Here is a 17,226-nt window from a genome sequence, read left to right as displayed (position 1 = left end):
CCACACTGCAATCCTGAGAGAAGCCAGAAGGACCCCACAAGGAAATGAAGATATTGACTTGGTAACTTGTTTGTTACCCAGCACAACATTCATACACTGCTTGATTGTAACAAATCTTCAAAGTGGTTCATTAAGAGAATAAAACAATAAAATTATCAATAAAACAGTTTTAAAAAGTATTTAAACCATTCAAAAATATTTAAAATCAACAGTGGTAGAGACCCCCCCTCCCTACCAGAAGTGGTGGACTGTCTTTTATTGGAGGCTTTTAAGCAGAAGTTGGATGAGCGTCTGTCACGGATGATCTAGTTGAGATTATTGCATTACAGGGGGTTGGACTAGATGACCCTCGGGGGTCCTTCCAACTCTACAGTTCTCTGATTCTATGACCCCTGCCTGGATTTTTCATTTTAAACCTCACTGATAATACTTGCCCACTGTGCTAAAAAAATTTATGAAACAAGATTTTTCCTGGGATTGTTGCCTGACTTCAATAAGGGTTTTTGGGTGATGTCATTTTATCTTAAAAGAATGTACTTCCATTGACAAGAGAGAATATTATGTGACCTGGACATCAGTTTTCATTATTATTTTGACTAATGCATTTCATGAACAACCTGCTAATAGGATCTGCCAGGCTGGAAAAAGTTTTGTGGCACCTTATCTATCAACAAGTATGTTAGCACAGGTTTCATCTTGTGAATGTTAGCGTTCCATGCCAGGCTTGGTTTGGTTTAGTTTGGTTTTTATGAATTTGCCTCATAAAGACCTATGTTTTAAAATCTGAAATAAAATTTACTTTTATTTAACAGTTCCCGGATTATTTTATTTAACATCTTACATAAAGCTGGGAACATGATAAGGTTTAATAATATAGACTGAGGCAGGTTGGAAATCTCAGTGAACTGTGTTTAAGATCAGGTAGATTGATGCTTCTGACTTTCAAGAAATTGTAAACAACACCTATTCATATGTAGACAGGTGTAGAAAATGTAGAGAACAGAGGTCAACAGCATTTTCATTTATCTCTTCTATTTTGACACTTTTGTTAGGGAATTAGGAAATCAATAGACACTAATTTCATTGGCAAGGATTACAGAGTACACAGGAAGGAACAGTCATGATGTCCCTACTTTTGTTCAAGGGCACTTTGAATAGAATCAAATGATTTCAGCTGTCTAACTGAGCTGGTATTTCAGCCATTAATTTATTCAAACACTTAGGGCCAACTGCATATATACTTCTCTGCCAATGCCAAATATAGTTTTGATTTTTTCTTACGTACTATCTATGTAAGAATATGTGTTAGAATTAAAACGCTGTCTGTTTAAAAAAGAATGCAGTATACTAAAATATTGTTATTCCAGACTGCAATAGAGCAGTTCTTTAGAAGTTGTTATAGTAGAACGTGTAAATTAGCGCTACTCAAGTTTGCATCAGATCTAAACTCAAGGAATTTCAAGGGTAATTTAGAGTCTTCCAGTTGTCCTCACTCCATAATCCCAGTGCTAAGACTTTAAACATTGTCAATTATTCTTAAGAGATAAGAACTCAGCTTGGGCTAAATCTGATACATATTTTTGAAGCTTTTTTCAATAGAAAAAATAATAATCCCCCAACAACTGTCAATGTCAACACTAGCTTAACCTTTATGTTGTACAGGTTTTTCCCCCCCTGTTAACCTTACATAAGTATGTTTGTAATATTATACCCATGCTTCTCAGAAGATTTAGTAAGTTCTTCTTTTGAAATACAGTGGTAATTCGGGTTACAGATGCTTCAGGTTACAGACTCCACTAACCCAGAAACAGTACAGTGGTACCTCGGGTTACAGACGCTTCAGGTTACAGACTCCGCTAACCCAGAAATAGTACCTCGAGTTAAGAACTTTGCTTCAAAATGAGAACAGAAATTGTGCAGCGGTGGTGCGGCGGCAGCGGGAGGCCCCATTAGCTAAAGTGGTACCTCAGGCTAAGAACAGTTTCAAGTTAAGAACAGACCTCCAGAACGAATTAAGTTCTTAACCCAAGGTACCACTGTATAGCTATTGGATGACATAGTGTTTTGTTCCTTTTTCCTTTAAGGGTTCCTCAATGCAGCCACCTGAAGACTAAAGAATGTGATTGTGGATGAGGCATATATTGGAGACTGTTACTAGTATTTTTGGTTATTTAAGGATAGCAGGTCCTTAGTTACTTCAATACCAGTATGGGTAACCAGAAGCTCTTCTGATATTGCTGCACCACTAACTCCCAACAGCACCCACCAGCATTGTCCATGTTATAATCACAATTGCATTTCATTTGTTGCTGTTCACAAAGTTACACTAAGGAGCCAAAGAGTACAAGTAACTTAGCCCATAAGCTTTCAGCTGCTATTAGTCAAACCTGTCAGGCCACCACCACTTATAATTTGGCCCCAAACTCTTGAAAAGTCACATGAAGGCATGACATCATTGTAAGAATTAACCAGATGTTTCCTGAAGATGTCCAAAATTTTAAAACATGTTTCTCAGAAGATTTAAATTTCCCCTAAAGCAAATAGAACACCATTGCATATTAGGAAAATAGACATGTTTTGGATACCCTTGGTAAACAGTTGATAAGCCATATACAGTATCTGTCCATCTTAAGTAATGCTTTCTGTAATAGTTGGCCATTGCTGATTATGAAGATTTGGACGGAGCTGATATAAAAGCACCTGATAGGTACTTTAATGTTAGTTTCAGCACTCACTTGGGGGTTCAAGCAAACATACTGACATATAACACATAGCCACTTAGAGGATGAAATAACCCAGATATTGGAGTTTATCAGCCTGTTAGTAGCCAGCACACCTTTAGCATTGATAATTCTATCTTATTTTTAGGGCCTTTTGCCAAAGAGTCAAGTTGGCTGCAATCCTAACCCTAGGTAACTAGGAGTAAGCCCCACTGAATTCAATGGAACTTATTTCTGAGAAGACATAGGGTTCTTCCCAACACAGTCGTCCTGTTTGTGCAAGGACTTTTGCTTGTGCAGTTGAATTTTCCTTCACTCTCCTCTCCCCACTGAGCCCTCCCTCCTGCACCAGAGGATTAGGGTACCTCCAGTACAGATGGAAGGGGGACAGGAGGAGGGAAGAAAGTGGGGGTGGGGTTAGGTTGCACAAGCAGAAATTCTTACATGAATGGGACAACTTTATTGGATATAATTGGATTAGTCTGTGTTTGTACGAAAAGCATAAAACAGAGCCTAGATGTTCACCTGGATGGCTTTAGATGCTGCCTTTCAGCCTACCTCACAATTTCCTTTTAAAGTTAGGATGGAGGTGGGCTTAACACATGCATTGTCCTGAACTCTTTGATGGAATGGTAGTGTGATGATGATGATGATGATAATTATTAATAAAAAGATTACTGAAGCAGTTAAACAGTTAACTGCTTCCCCATGCACCCTATGACTAAAGATGCTAAAGAAAATGGATTTTAATGTAAAATTGGAGTTCTTGATTGAACTGTTTTCTTTCTTCTCTTTCTTCTGTTCTTGTTTCCATGCATCCATTCACTTTGATTATCTCATTGAATGATTTTACTAATGAATGAGTTGGGATGTATCCAAGGAAGAAGACATTTAGTAATGGTAAACTACTACTATTTTAATTTAATTGTAGATATCTAAAGATTCTACTAATGAGTATGTGAAACCTCTGCAAATATCTGTCAAAAACTGTTGAAATCAACTATGCATTATTATGAACTTGGCTATCTATTAAAATTCAAAAAACTCAACATGGAAGGGCAGTGCAAGTTAATCAAGTGCACAGCTTACACCAAAAAATACTTTTCAAACCTTGAAAATTAATGTATGTAGAGCAAATGGATTGTGTTGTTAGTCAACTAAACAAAAGGTGATCTGACAGTTGCAAAACTTTCTCTTTCCCAGCAACAGTTTTGGTTTTTGGTTTTGGAAGCAGTGATAATTCTGGCATGGTTCAGAATGAATTAGGAGTATTCTAAATAATGATTTGTAAAAGCCTAGTATGATTTTGATTAGTAGTCTGTTTTATTCCAAGGACACAAGTCAAAGTCAATGTTGCCCCAATAAAAGGGATATACTACAGCTTGCAGCTATAAATCACAGCTTTGCCTGAGAACTTGAGAGAATCATTGACAATGGCATGCTGATGTTTAGGTTGTCTTTTCTTCATTTGCACTAATATATGCATACAGGAGAAACTATAATCTATGAGTGAAATTTGCCTAAATAGAGTTTGAATTATAATAGTGACAGAGCTTATCTTAAAACTCCTTGTTTAGAGTTAGGATTGTATTGATTAAAGCATATCTTACTCGTAAAACTAAGTCTAACGTAACTCTTGGAGGAAAATGCATCTGTCTCTTAAATCTCCACAGTGGAATCATACAGTGAAACAATGTTTTAAAACAGTAAATTCTGCATATAAATATTTGCTACACTTCGCTGGAGCAAATTTGTGTGATGCCCTCTCCCCTGCCTGGCAGGCATGCCCCATGGGTTTCAGTCATTGGTTGGTTTCTGACACCAATGCTGGGAAATGGACTTAGTTTGCCCTAGAATTACACCAATTTGGACATCTTTTAAAAAGAGATTAGAGGATAAAGTGGATGTTAAATATGATGACTACATTATGCCGCTGCTATTAGATACAATCTGCCTTTGAATATCAGTTGCTGAGGATCATGAGTAGGTATGTGGTTGGCCACTGTGAAAACAGATGGGCCTTTGGGAGGGGCAGACTTTGGTCTTTCAAATTTCAGTGGCGCCCTGTGTGTGGCTAAAATTTGTACCCTTTCCTGCTTCTCATCTTCCATTCTGCTCAATTCACTGCATCATAATTTTGGCGCCCCCTACAGTAAGCTTGGGACGTGGGTGGCGCTGTGGGTTAAACCACAGAGTCTAGGACTTGCTGATCAGAAGGTCGGCAGTTCGAATCCCCGCGATGGGGTGAGCTCCCGTTGCTCAGTCCCTGCTCCTGCCAACCTAGCAGTTTGAAAGCACATCAAAGTGCAAGTAGATAAATAGGTACCGCTCCGATGGGAAGGTAAATGGCGTTTCCGTGCGCTGCTCTGGTTTGCCAGAAGCGGCTTAGTCATGCTGGCCACATGACCTGGAAGCTGTACGCCCGCTCCCTCAGCCAATAAAGTGAGATAAGCGCCGCAACCCCAGAGTCGGCCACGACTGGACCTAATGGTCAGGAGTCGCTTTACCTACAGTAAGCTTGGCGCCCACTGTGACGGAACTGGTTGTGCTACACTAAATCAGTCTCTGTCTTTGGTCTCATTCGGCAGGGATTGCTTTGCATTCTTGTTTCTTCTTTGCAGCCCTTTCTTTCTCTAGCCATAAAAAAGTATAACACATCATATTATATGACGCTGAAGCTTTCTCCTCCTCAGTTGAAGGCCTAGTGATCCTGCTATTATGTAACATGCAAATATCAATAGCAGATTAAGACAGATTATCATTAAGTATGTGGCAGAGTTGCTATTAAAACTTGTTTATACTAATATATCAATTGGTGATTATGGTTTGCAATTTGCACATCCCTGGTTACACCTACCAAAACAAAGAGGCTGCCATCTTCCATTCAGCTGCTGGGCTGCATTCTTATCAAGGAGAAAGATTATGCTGATATGTGGAAATATTTCAATAGCCACAGGTTTTTGTGTGTGTGACTTTGATTCCCTTAATCATGGACACAAAGCTGAACCAGAACCCAGCACTCAGCTGGAGGCTATCTGGAGCTTTCATTAGCTTTTTTACCCTTCATAATAAGAAATTCTATATTGCTGAGCGTAAGAAACAAATGACCTTGAATTATCCTGAAATGTTGTTAATGCTTGTTCATATAACAAACAAGAATTACAGGAAACATTATGGTTGTTGCTATTCCTATGTTCTCATCAGGTATCTTTGTGGATGAAGGTCAAAATGGGGAAAGACAACAATGAAGGAACTAGTGAATGTAAAATCAAGTTATTTTCCAAATACTTTTATTCATGCCTGAAAAATATTTTATATAACTTGCCCCTTTCCATCAGCATGATCTTCACTGACACAAAGATGAAGTACGTTAACAAGGTAACACAGGTGATAATCTGGCATCTGAAATCATTCACACAAACAGAAAGCTTAAAAGCACATAAGTATTTGTTTGAGCTATTGTTGTCATCACAGCAAGTGTAAAGTCAGACGTAGTTTTTCACATTTAATAGTATAAGATCTCCCTGCTGAAAACATGTACCAGATGCTGGCTTTCCTCAAGGTTAAATGTGATTATAGCATATACACACACAAATTGCAGGCAGAGATTAAATCACAAAATAATGAGATCCTCTCGGAAGGTAGCATACTACTGTGATTATCCTACCTTTGCCTCTAAGATATGCTTCTGTTTTAAATTCTTTCTGCAGAATATTCACTGCGAAAGGGAGTTTTATTGGGCTGCACTTGAAAGTTGATTGACTTCTTAAATAAACTGTAGGACAGTCCGACAGTTTCCCCCTATTATTATTTATCTGCACGTAATTTTAATCTTGATATACATATTCACGTACTTAATTGACTTGGGACAGTGGTTCAGTTAAAATTAGGGCACTACAATAGGTTAAGTGCTACCTGCTGTATGGCTGAATTTTCTTATAAGAAGACATCTGATAACAGTTTGAAAGGGTATTCCTATTAAACAGGAGGAATAAGCATCTAATGCTGACTTTCAGATAAGTGACATCAGAACTCATTGGAAGGCTCAATCTAAACCTTGTCTGGGGGAAGTGGAGAGAGAGAAGGCTGAGCTCAGTGAAGGTAAGAAATGATTGGGGTGGAGGGTAAGGATCATCACACTGCTGATCAGTGGATTTGCTAGAATGAATTCTGATAAGAGCACATATCAACACTTTGCAGCAGTTAAGAGCTGCTTGGCAAATGAAGTTACTTCTTGCCTCATGTTATCCTTGCACAAAAAATTGGCCATAGTCACAGTTCTGGGATATGATGTCTGCATTTGTACATACTTCTGGTCCATGGTTTAGCATTACCGGGGTGAGCCACAGACAGCCCTAGTCCCACATACTTCTCTCCACTCCTCTGGTACACTGGTGAGAAGGAGTTTGGAAGAATTTGCTTCCAGTTTAGACCAGCTGCAGAGCAGCATGACATCAGAACTCAGACAAACTGCAATTAGTCTCACCTTTGTATTAAGTTATTGAACAAATGTATATCTCACCTTTTAGAAAGCATTGCACAATCACATGAAGTTAAACAAGCCTCCAACAATAATGTATTTTAAAACTCCAGTAAAACACAGAAGATCAGCACAAAATATGCATAGATAAAATAATAAAAACCACCAACAGATAACACAAGTGGCCAAACTAAGTTTACGAAGACATAGCTATGCCCAACTGTAAAAACAGGATGGGGAAATAAGTTTTCTGCAGTGTGGTCCCACTAAGAGTGGTTAGTAGCAGAAAGAAGCCAAGGTCAAATCATGGTTTAAGAAACTGACTTGTTTTCTTAAAACCCAACCATCTATGTCTATTCAGTGATTTCTGTCGCCAACTTTTAGTATCTAAATTCATTCTGCAGATAAAATGAATATCTGCATCCTTTGGTTATAACACTGTAGTTGCTGTATGTCATTTAATCGCCCTCAGCCCAAGTCTCCATCTCAACTCATCCTTCTATCCTTGTAGGGAGCAAGCTTTGTCATTTAATCCTGTCTCCCCTTACTCTTTAGTCCCAGTGCATCATGGATTTGTAGTTATAATTATTTCATGAAACGCTTGGGTATAAAGAAATGTCTATACTATATGTTTATAATTTGACAGTTGGTATAATACCTGTATCTGGAGACCCAGAATTTTACTGGTGCACATCTGTTGGTTACTCTGTGAGTCTTGGAGAAAACATATTAACCAATTAATGTATGCAAAACCCTTTGAAGATGTAAAGCCCTGTTAAAGAGCTAAGGGAGATGGCCAACTAAGCAACATGCATTTTATTAACTTATATTGCTAAATATTTTTAGTAGTCTCTTGAAATTTACGCTGCTGAATTTATATGAGAGAACAAACAACTAATAGGGTTATGGATGGAAGGGAAAAGGAAGATGTCACAAGTTTAGTATCTGAAAGCTGTTATAAGCCTTTTAGTTAGGTCACATTTTGGAGCAAAGTTGCTTGACGGGCAAATTGTTTATGAATATAATTAATGTAGTTCCGTTTTTAATAACCAGTTTGCTGTCAAGAGAGTTTATATATGGATAAAATGTATGTGCTATAAAACTTTAATTTAACCAGGTGAGTACTTAATAATATTTCCTCGAAGTCTCAGTTGTTGTTTTTTTTAAAAAAAACCCAAACCTTTTCAGTCTTCTTTTAGACAAAAATGCCCACCTTTGCTACTTGAAATTATGGTTGCCTTCATTTCTCCAAGAGATTACGGATGGGACTGTCTCCAGGTATTATTATGCCTTGTTTGACTACAGAAATCAGCGTTAAGTGTTCTGAAGCTCACTCAAGCATTTTCCCAGGCACCTCCCATACACTCCTGGAGCAAGAACTGGATTTGTTAACACAGGCTTCCTCAACCTCGGCCCACCAGATGTTTTGAGACTACAATTCCCATCATCCCTGATCGCTGGTCCCACTAGCTAGGGATCATGGGAGTTGTAGGCCAAAAACATCTGGAGGGCTGAGGTTGAGGAAGCTTGTGTTAAAAAAATGCATAGATCCCCCCCCCCATGACTGTATCTGTTGGTACTTTTTTTTTTAAGGTGCCAGCACCTGGCTGATGTCAACAGGCAAGGAGTTCCAAAGTCTGCGACACTAAAAGATCTTACAAATGTTGAACAAGTTTTATGTGGTGCCTCTAACAGTGTCTTAATTCCTATTAATGTCTTAATTCCTGATATAGGAAGAAGGGGGAAAAGATAGCCTGGGTTTAGGACTTACTGGAAAAGGTTCCTAAGAGTTTTTTTGTGGTATTTGGGCGTTGGATTGACATTGCCTTGATTTTATACCGTCTACACAAATTCTTGTTTTCCCTGTGTGCAACCTTTGCCATTTGTAAATCACCAGTTTACTGCAAAATCCACCATAAGAGTCCAGAATTCAGCTCTTCGATTTCCCACCTCTGAGGGAATACAGTAGGATGAAACAATGATAGTAATGCTGGGCATATTTTGAGTCTGAGTAAATCTCCTAAAAAGTGGATATGTTGAAAATAGTTGAAATTCAGGATACAGTGGTAGTTAAGGTTACTTTCACTTTTGCAGAAGCTGAAAGTATTGTGTATAACAATGTAGTTTTAGTTAGTCAGACTTGGTCAGGACTCCCTCAGACCAAGACTACTACTGATTAGAAATATTCAGAAATATGAATCTATTTATACTATGCTTATCTGGAAAATCTATAGCTTGAAAATAGGCACCCTTGATTTACATATATGAAGAATAAAGCATGTGTGCACTACAGACGGAGACTCTTGAGAGTCCCATGGACTGCAAAAAGATCAAACCTCTCCATTCTTAAGGAAATCATCCCTGAGTGCTCACCGGAAGGACAGATCGTGAAGCTGAGGCTCCAATACTTTGGCCACCTCATGAGAAGAGAAGACTCCCTGGAAAAGACCCTGGTGTTGGGAAAGATGGAGGGCACAAGGAGAAGGCGACGACAGAGGACGAGATGATTGGACAGTGTTTTCTAAGCTACCAGCATGAGTTTGACCAAACTGTGGGAAGCAGTGGAAGACAGGAGTGCCTGGCATGCTCAGGTCCATGGGGTCACGAAGAGTCGGACACGACTAAACAACAACAACACTAAAGACATGCACCAGCGTCAAGAGTCTTTATATATATATATATATATATGATTTTACTTCCTAGGCAGCTCTCTAAGGGGCCTCCACTCCCTCCCCGCACTCCGACCCTCAGGAGTCATTTCTTATCTGCATTTGACTTCAGGAAGCAAGTTGATCTATTCTGAGTTGCTCTGTTCTCTGTCCAGTTTTACTTGTGCTTCATGCCCACAACAGCTATGTTTCCTATCATGCAGTATTATGAGGAAGAAAAAGAAAAAACTATACCCCCCCCCCTTTGGACAGAAATTAATGAAATATGCAGGCATAGCAAAGGGATTAATCTTGCCAAATTGCAAACAAATCCATCCGGGGGCTTGAGGGCTGGGCACCTTTATTTTTATTTTTTGAAAAAGGAAGCATCTAACTTTTGGGAAGAACTGGATAAAATTTGCAGCCTTGGTTCCCCTTTCTGAGAGCATGAACTCAACCAGATTTTAGAAGGAGAGCTACCATGGCAGCAATTGCAGGTTGGAGTGTGTAAAAAGGGGAATTGCTAAACCTCCAGGCATGAGAGAGGTGCCTCTGGATAACAAATCTGTCAAACTGCAGACAGATTGTTCCAGGGGTATTTGTGCTCTGCATCTTTAAAGTTGTTTAGGAGAGTAGTAGAAAGTGAATCACTTTCCTCCATGTGATTCTGTTCCTGTTTATTTATCCCTCCCCCAATCCGCTTGGATCTGATAGCCATGGAAAAACTTTCCTCGTTTTAGGGAAAGCAAGACGTGTCCATTGGAAAGCAGCGTGTTGTTAAGTTTTGCTTATTGAAAGCTCCACCCTTTCCGCAGCCCCAACTCCCACTAACTTTATGGCTAGTAAATGAGACATAGGTTTTCTCTGGCAAGATATTATATGCACTTTATGTACTTGCGTTTTTAAAAAAACGTATTGAGTTATGAAGTACAAGGAGGCACTCTGTGTGACTCCGCTTTGCCCTGTCGCACCTTATGGAAGTTCCTCTATGCTCTGTCAAGGTATACATCCTCCAGATATGAGTTCTGCTCATTATTCAGAGATTGTACAGCACATATATACACCCCTGGTACATATGTATTCTTCTGTATGTGACACACCACTGTATTGTATCAACCACTGTGTATTTTTAGCATCTCATAGATGTTTACATACGTATGCCAAAATATGTAACGAAGTTGATTCTCTGCCAAAACAAAAGCTGCCATTGTACCACCCAAATGGGCTACAGATTGTTGTGTCCTCCACTTCTGGTACAACTTCAATTCAAAAAGTATCAGCTGTTACCTGCATGCTCACAAGATCTTTCCTTGGCAGGAGACCAGCTGGCAGCAATGCGGGGGGCGGGGCGGAGAGATAAGAAGATAAGGCTTACGAAGGCAGGGGATCCCAAGTGCCCTGTGTTACTGGCATTGCTGATTACTCTGCAGATTCAGAAAACAACTGGGCTGAGGGTGAGAGAGCATAGAAGGAAAGCTCCCCCCTTTCTATTCTCTGTCTAGAAAAATAATCTTGGTGAGGCAGAATGTCTGACTGGTTAGGAACCACTTGAGAAACTGGGCCCTTGTCTCTACGCCAAGGTTATATTTTACTGCCAGTAACATGACCAGTGGTCAGGGATGATGGGAATTGTAGTCTCAAAACATCTGGAGGGCCGAGGTTGAGGAAGCCTGGTTCAGGATATGTTACTTTTAGGTGGCAATTCTATACCTACTTACTTGGAAGTAAGACCCATTAAACTCAATGGACTTATTTTCAAATTGACTTGTATCGGATTATGTTTTCATTTACCAAATTACTGGATTTTCATTTAGATGCCATGGAAAGCCATAAAAAGAAGCAATTTTGTAACCTGAAAAAATGTACATCCCTATTTCTTTCTTTTCCAGCAGAAGGGCAATATATATATATATTCTTTTTTTTTTTTTAAATGATGGATTCTTTGTTTTATATTTCAGAGCACTGAGCATATGGCCGTTTCTGCCTGTGTTCACAGCTTTGCAGCTATGCCTGTCAACATCCACCAGAGAGCAGAGCAGCTCTAACACCCGGGTCTTTTATGCTTTGGAAATCAATGGAGACAGCTACACAGCCAGATCCTGGCCAAACAACATGGATTGCAGTTCATTTCAAAGGTCAGCGCATATTTAAACTTGCTTCATTACTTCCACCTTTATGCCTGAGATTTTCATTTTTTGAAAATCAGTTTACCTAGGTTCCTTTAGAGACAGAAAAAAAATGAAAGTGCTGAGTCCTATTTTCATTTGGAGATATCAAGCTTTTTATCAAATTATAGTGGTGGCGTTTCAGAATATTTCATATCTGATCAGAAAGAAAATCCAAAAATAATTTTCTCTTTATTCAAGAGTCTTTCAGGCACTAGGACTGTTTTATTTATTACTTGATATCCGTGCACTAGTCAATCATTTTTGAATTCAGACAAGAAAATAGAATTCTTATTTTTAACAGTGTATTAAAAAAAATCCTAAAAATGTGTACTGTTGAAATGCTGTAGGTTTTATTTCTAGCATAAAATTAGAGACCCACTTCTCATTCTGCTGAATGTGTAATGTTGGTTTTAACCACAATAGATTATAATGAAGCTGTACATTTAAGAAAAGCATCTTACATTAGTTAATTATGGGCACTACACCTCCTGTGTATTTGTACAGCAACATTTATCTTTTAGCTTTCAGGCTCTTGGCTGCCTTGTATCATTGAGAACACTTCCATGTAGCTCTATTCCGAAATATCGGTGCTTTCACGTTGTGTGCCCATGCGTGTGTGGAGCATTTTTTAATGTTAATGTTTCATCTGAATATGATTCTAAAGAATGGATCACCTCTTTTGTTTATTAGCCCAATAGAACTGTTGCTCTGCTGTATAACTCAGTAACATTTACTGGAGGAGAAATAAGGACTTCGGGGACCTAATTTCAGATCTTGCAGTCCTTTTGTTTTCTATGAATATATGAAACAAACCTAAACATAAGTCTTCAAGTAGTAATTTTCTCTTCTGTGATGTGTTCAGCGACCATTGCTTTCTTCAATAAATTAATCCCCACAGCCTTCCCCGCAGAATTCTCATCTCTCATACCTCAAGAACTGCAGCATGATGAGAAGGAAGCCAGAAATGGCCTTCTTGATGACATACCCCTTGCAGGCATCCCAACACGTAGTGCTGCCCATCTCTTCTTTCTGATACCCAGTATAGTTCCCGTGTCAGGAGAAAAAGCATTGCTTAATGGCAGTGCTAAGCCTTACAACCTTAAGCAGGGATAAGTCAACAACATGTGACATGATTGTCAAAACATCTACACTTGCTGCCCATCTGCTACCGAGCCTGGTTCAAGGTTCTTGCATGGTTCAAGTCCTGAACGACTTAGATCCAGGATACCTTAGGGACTGCCTGGACTCTTATATCCCAGATTGATCACTGAAATCATCTGTAGGAATGTTGTTGGTTGTCCCCTGACTTGGCAAGGCTCATTTGACATCAAAGTAAAACCAAGCCTACAGTGTCACTGACCCAGTTTTGTGGAATGATTTTCCAGTTTCAGAAGGAATCTTCTATATTCAACTTTACATGTTTGCTTTTGCTGAAAAGTTTCCTTTGCTGCCCGGCTTATGCAAGCAATTAACACAAATATTTTTTGGTAATCCGTTTTTGGTAATCCGTTATTTATTTATTTATTTTTAAAAACCCACAACAGTGGCTTTTATTGTGTATACAGTCATACCTTGGAAGTCGAACGGAATCTATTCCGGAAGGCTGTTCAACTTCCAAAATATTCAAAAACCAAATCATGGCTTCTGATTGGCTGCAGAAGCCCCTTTGGACGTTCGGCTTCCAAAAATAGTTCGCAAACCAGAACAGCCACTCCTGGGTTTCAACATTCGGAAGCCAAAAGGTTCAAGAACTAAGCTGTTCGAAAACCAGGGTATGACTGTATATAATTGTTGTAAACTTTTATTTTTTGTAAAAAATGAAATTGTTGTATACAATTACTTTTCTAAATTAGCAAGTCACCATATGGGTGCCATTTCCAGTGGTCAATCCTGATTCATGTCCATTGCAGAGTAAAGAAGGGAAACTTTTGGTACCTTGAATTGGAGAGGAGTATGACAATAAATTAGCATGTTTTAGGGAATGCACTTTTTGTGGGGGCAGGGCGGGAGATATGCAGCAATTGACATAACTACGGATGCCAATACTTGATGTTCATTCTGGGAAGTTCATCCTAGCTTTTCCATGAGAAAAATTGTGTTCTGCCACAATCTATTTAACTATGCATTACGGTAATGATTCAGGACACTAAGCCTGCACTATATTTGATGAATAATGGTTCCAGAGTGGCTGGGGGTTACCACTCCAGTATTTTATGTTAATAAGGAAGACCTTATAAGATGATAAAATTCCAGAAGAGATTTCCTTAGCCCCTGTTTTACGCATGTTATCTGAGTGAAAGGACAGGATTTCTTAACCCCTGAATTTACCAAGTGCAGCATATGACTTCCTCCTAATGGGTCTATGTTTACTACTACTTCTTCAAAAAAGGATCTATAGCAGAATCCTTAAAACTTAGCAGTTTTTGACCTGTTCAACACACTGCCATTGTAGGGACTGTGTGCAAGACAATAGAAGAAATAAAACTGATGACTAAAATAGTTAATAATATCCTTATGCTTGTGGATTTCAGTTTGTTGTATGAGCAAGAGTTCCTGCTCTTAGCATTTGTACTTGAAGTATGAAGTAGCAGCCGCTGTGGTATTTAGAGCTTAGGGTCTTTAAGCCACAAGGAGCACTGGTGCAGACTTAAAGATTCAAATGTCATTAAGCTTAATATTTTTTCAAACTTCTTGTGGGCTTGTAATAAGCTTACTCTATGTGCTATATGATAAGACAGGATGAGGCTAGAACATGTATTTGACAAAATACCCAAAAGAGCTTTGGTAAAGTTGCTATAGCTAAGAAGCCTTACGGCTAGTAGGAACTGGATTTGTATTTATTTATTTTAGGCTACAGCAAAAAAATGGCAGATGATTCACATATGATTCTTTCTTTCTCTCTCTCCACATGAGTAGCCTTGACATTCTGTGGATTATGGTGGCCATGGGACTTATTATTTAAAGGGGAAGGGATAGCCCTCAATTTAAAGGAGTCCTCTGTTTGAAAGACTGTCTGCCCCAAGCCTAGTTTACAAATAATGAACAGTTAGAAGACAGAGCAGGGCCTTGAAACTGCCCATTAACTGAGTGGCCAACTAAGGAGGCACACATACCAACCGGTCACCCAGTCTTCCACACTATAGGGATATATACTATATTTATATTTAGCTTATAAATACAAATTTAGTGATAATTATTAAGGGACGCGGGTGGTGCTGTGGGTAAAAGCCTCAGTGCCTAGGGCTTGCCGATCAAAAGGTTGGTGGTTCGAATCCCCGCGGTGGGGTGCGCTCCCGTTGTTCGGTCCCAGCGCCTGCCAACCTAGCAGTTCGAAAGCACTCCCGGGTGCAAGTAGATAAATAGGGACCGCTTACTAGCGGGAAGGTAAACGGCGTTTCCGTGTGCGGCTCTGGCTCGCCAGAGCAGCGATGTCACGTTGGCCACGTGACCTGGAAGTGTCTCCGGACAGCGCTGGCCCCCGGCCTCTTGAGTGAGATGGGCGCACAACCCTAGAGTCTGTCAAGACTGGCCCGTACGGGCAGGGGTACCTTTACCTTTACCTATTATCACTAAACGCAGGTGGCGCTGTGGGTTGCTCGGTCCCTGCTCCTGCCAACCTAGGAGTTCAAAAGCATGTCAAAGTGCAAGTAGATAAATAGGTACCACTCCGGCGGGAAGGTAAACGGCGTTTCCAGAAGTGGCTTAGTCATGCTGGCCACATGACCCAGAAGCTGTATGCCGGCTCCCTTGGCCAATAAAGCGAGATGAGCGCTGCAACCCCAGAGTCGGCCACGACTGGACCTAATGGTCAGGGGTCCCTTTACCTTCATTATAAGTACAAAGTAGCATATTTTGGGCATATGCCTTTTTGGGCAGTGCTTTAGAGTCTACTCTGCTTTGAATGCATGTGTTCATGAAGAAATGTAACACGAACTGGGCAATCACAGCCAGCAAAAATTTCTGAGTGACTTCAGAGCTTGGTGAAGGTTTCTTGACCCATAAAGTGTTCCATGAATGCCTGACAGGCCCCATGGAACTCAGCACTTCATTATTAATGGTACCAGACATAAGCAAGTAGAACCAGTGGTGATCCAGATCTTCCACCACCTTCTGAGAGCGTCCATTCCACTGTTGAACAGCTCTTACTGTCAGAAAATTCTTCCTGATGTCTAGTCAGAATCTGCTTACCTGAAGCTATTGGTTTGAGTCCTACCCTCTAAAGCAGGAGAAAACAAGCCTGTTTCATCTTCCATGTGACAGCACTTGAGATATTTGAAGATGGCTATCTTCAAATCTCAGTCTCCTCTTTTCCAGGCTAAACATCCCCAGCTTCTTCAACCGTTCCTCATAAGGCTTGGTTTCCAGGCTCTTGATCATCTTGGCCTATGCACAATAGGCTTCTGACAGTGAGGAAATTCTAATGGGGCTTTTGGATCTTTTCTACCCAAATGCACAAGCGGGATTTGTGTGTGTTTTTGAAGATTAATGAATTTAGCTCTGAGGAGAGGAATTCTTTAACTGGAAGAAGATTATTTTCCACAACCTTAAGATGGAACTTAAGTTTTGGGGTGATAATGAGGTTTACATTGCCTCCAACCACTACGTAATGCTACTCAATCTCGCTTCTATTTGCACATCATATAGTTTAACACATAAAATAAAGCTGAAGGTTTGTTACTGTAAATAATGCCATTTCTCTTCATTTCTGCTCTCTGTCTTTCAAGGGACCCATGTGTTTCCTTGTGGGAGACTGATGTGTTACGCTGATTTTATCATTTCAAAAAATTAGAGGAAACATCTATTATAGTTTCTTGGTCTCAATACCCCTGGTGCATCCTAGCAGAGGCTAAGTCTAATTAAGGCTGCATAACATTGCTTGCACTCCACCTTAATAATATTACAAAGCACAGACTATATATTATTCCCAAATCACCATCCTCCCTACCGTTTTATTTAACATCCAGTCTTGAAGAAGAATTCCAGAGTACTCAAAAGATTGCTTTTGAAAGCGACATTTTTGATGATCCTAATAATGATATTATCCTATTGTGACTTTCTGAAGTTTTTCCAAACATGACCTGTGTTTCTTTAGATATAGTAGCAGATAACACCCGCCACCCCGAATTGCATAGTTTTTATGGCTATGGGCTTGAAGGTCCAACTAGATGTGAATTTAATTATGTGGATGCAATTAATGTGTATGCTTTTTG

At 39.7% G+C, this 17,226-nt stretch overlaps 1 long non-coding RNA gene across 1 annotated transcript in view; it reads left to right on the top strand.

Annotated features, from left to right (window-relative positions):
* Positions 1 to 17,226, top strand: part of LOC310674409 — a 188,631-nt gene that overhangs the window by 13,313 nt on the left and 158,092 nt on the right. Inside the window, exons 2-3 of the long non-coding RNA XR_014509568.1 lie at positions 6,737 to 6,821; positions 11,807 to 11,983. This is a non-coding gene — a long non-coding RNA (uncharacterized lncRNA). The remainder of the gene's footprint in view (positions 1 to 6,736; positions 6,822 to 11,806; positions 11,984 to 17,226) is intronic.

The sequence above is a fragment of the Podarcis tiliguerta genome (genome assembly GCF_965153285.1).
Source record: "Podarcis tiliguerta genome assembly, chromosome: 3".
Taxonomy (NCBI): Eukaryota; Metazoa; Chordata; class Lepidosauria; order Squamata; family Lacertidae; genus Podarcis; species Podarcis tiliguerta.
The sequence above is the reverse complement of the archived record's forward strand: the minus strand, read 5'-3'. Positions and strand labels throughout refer to the sequence as shown.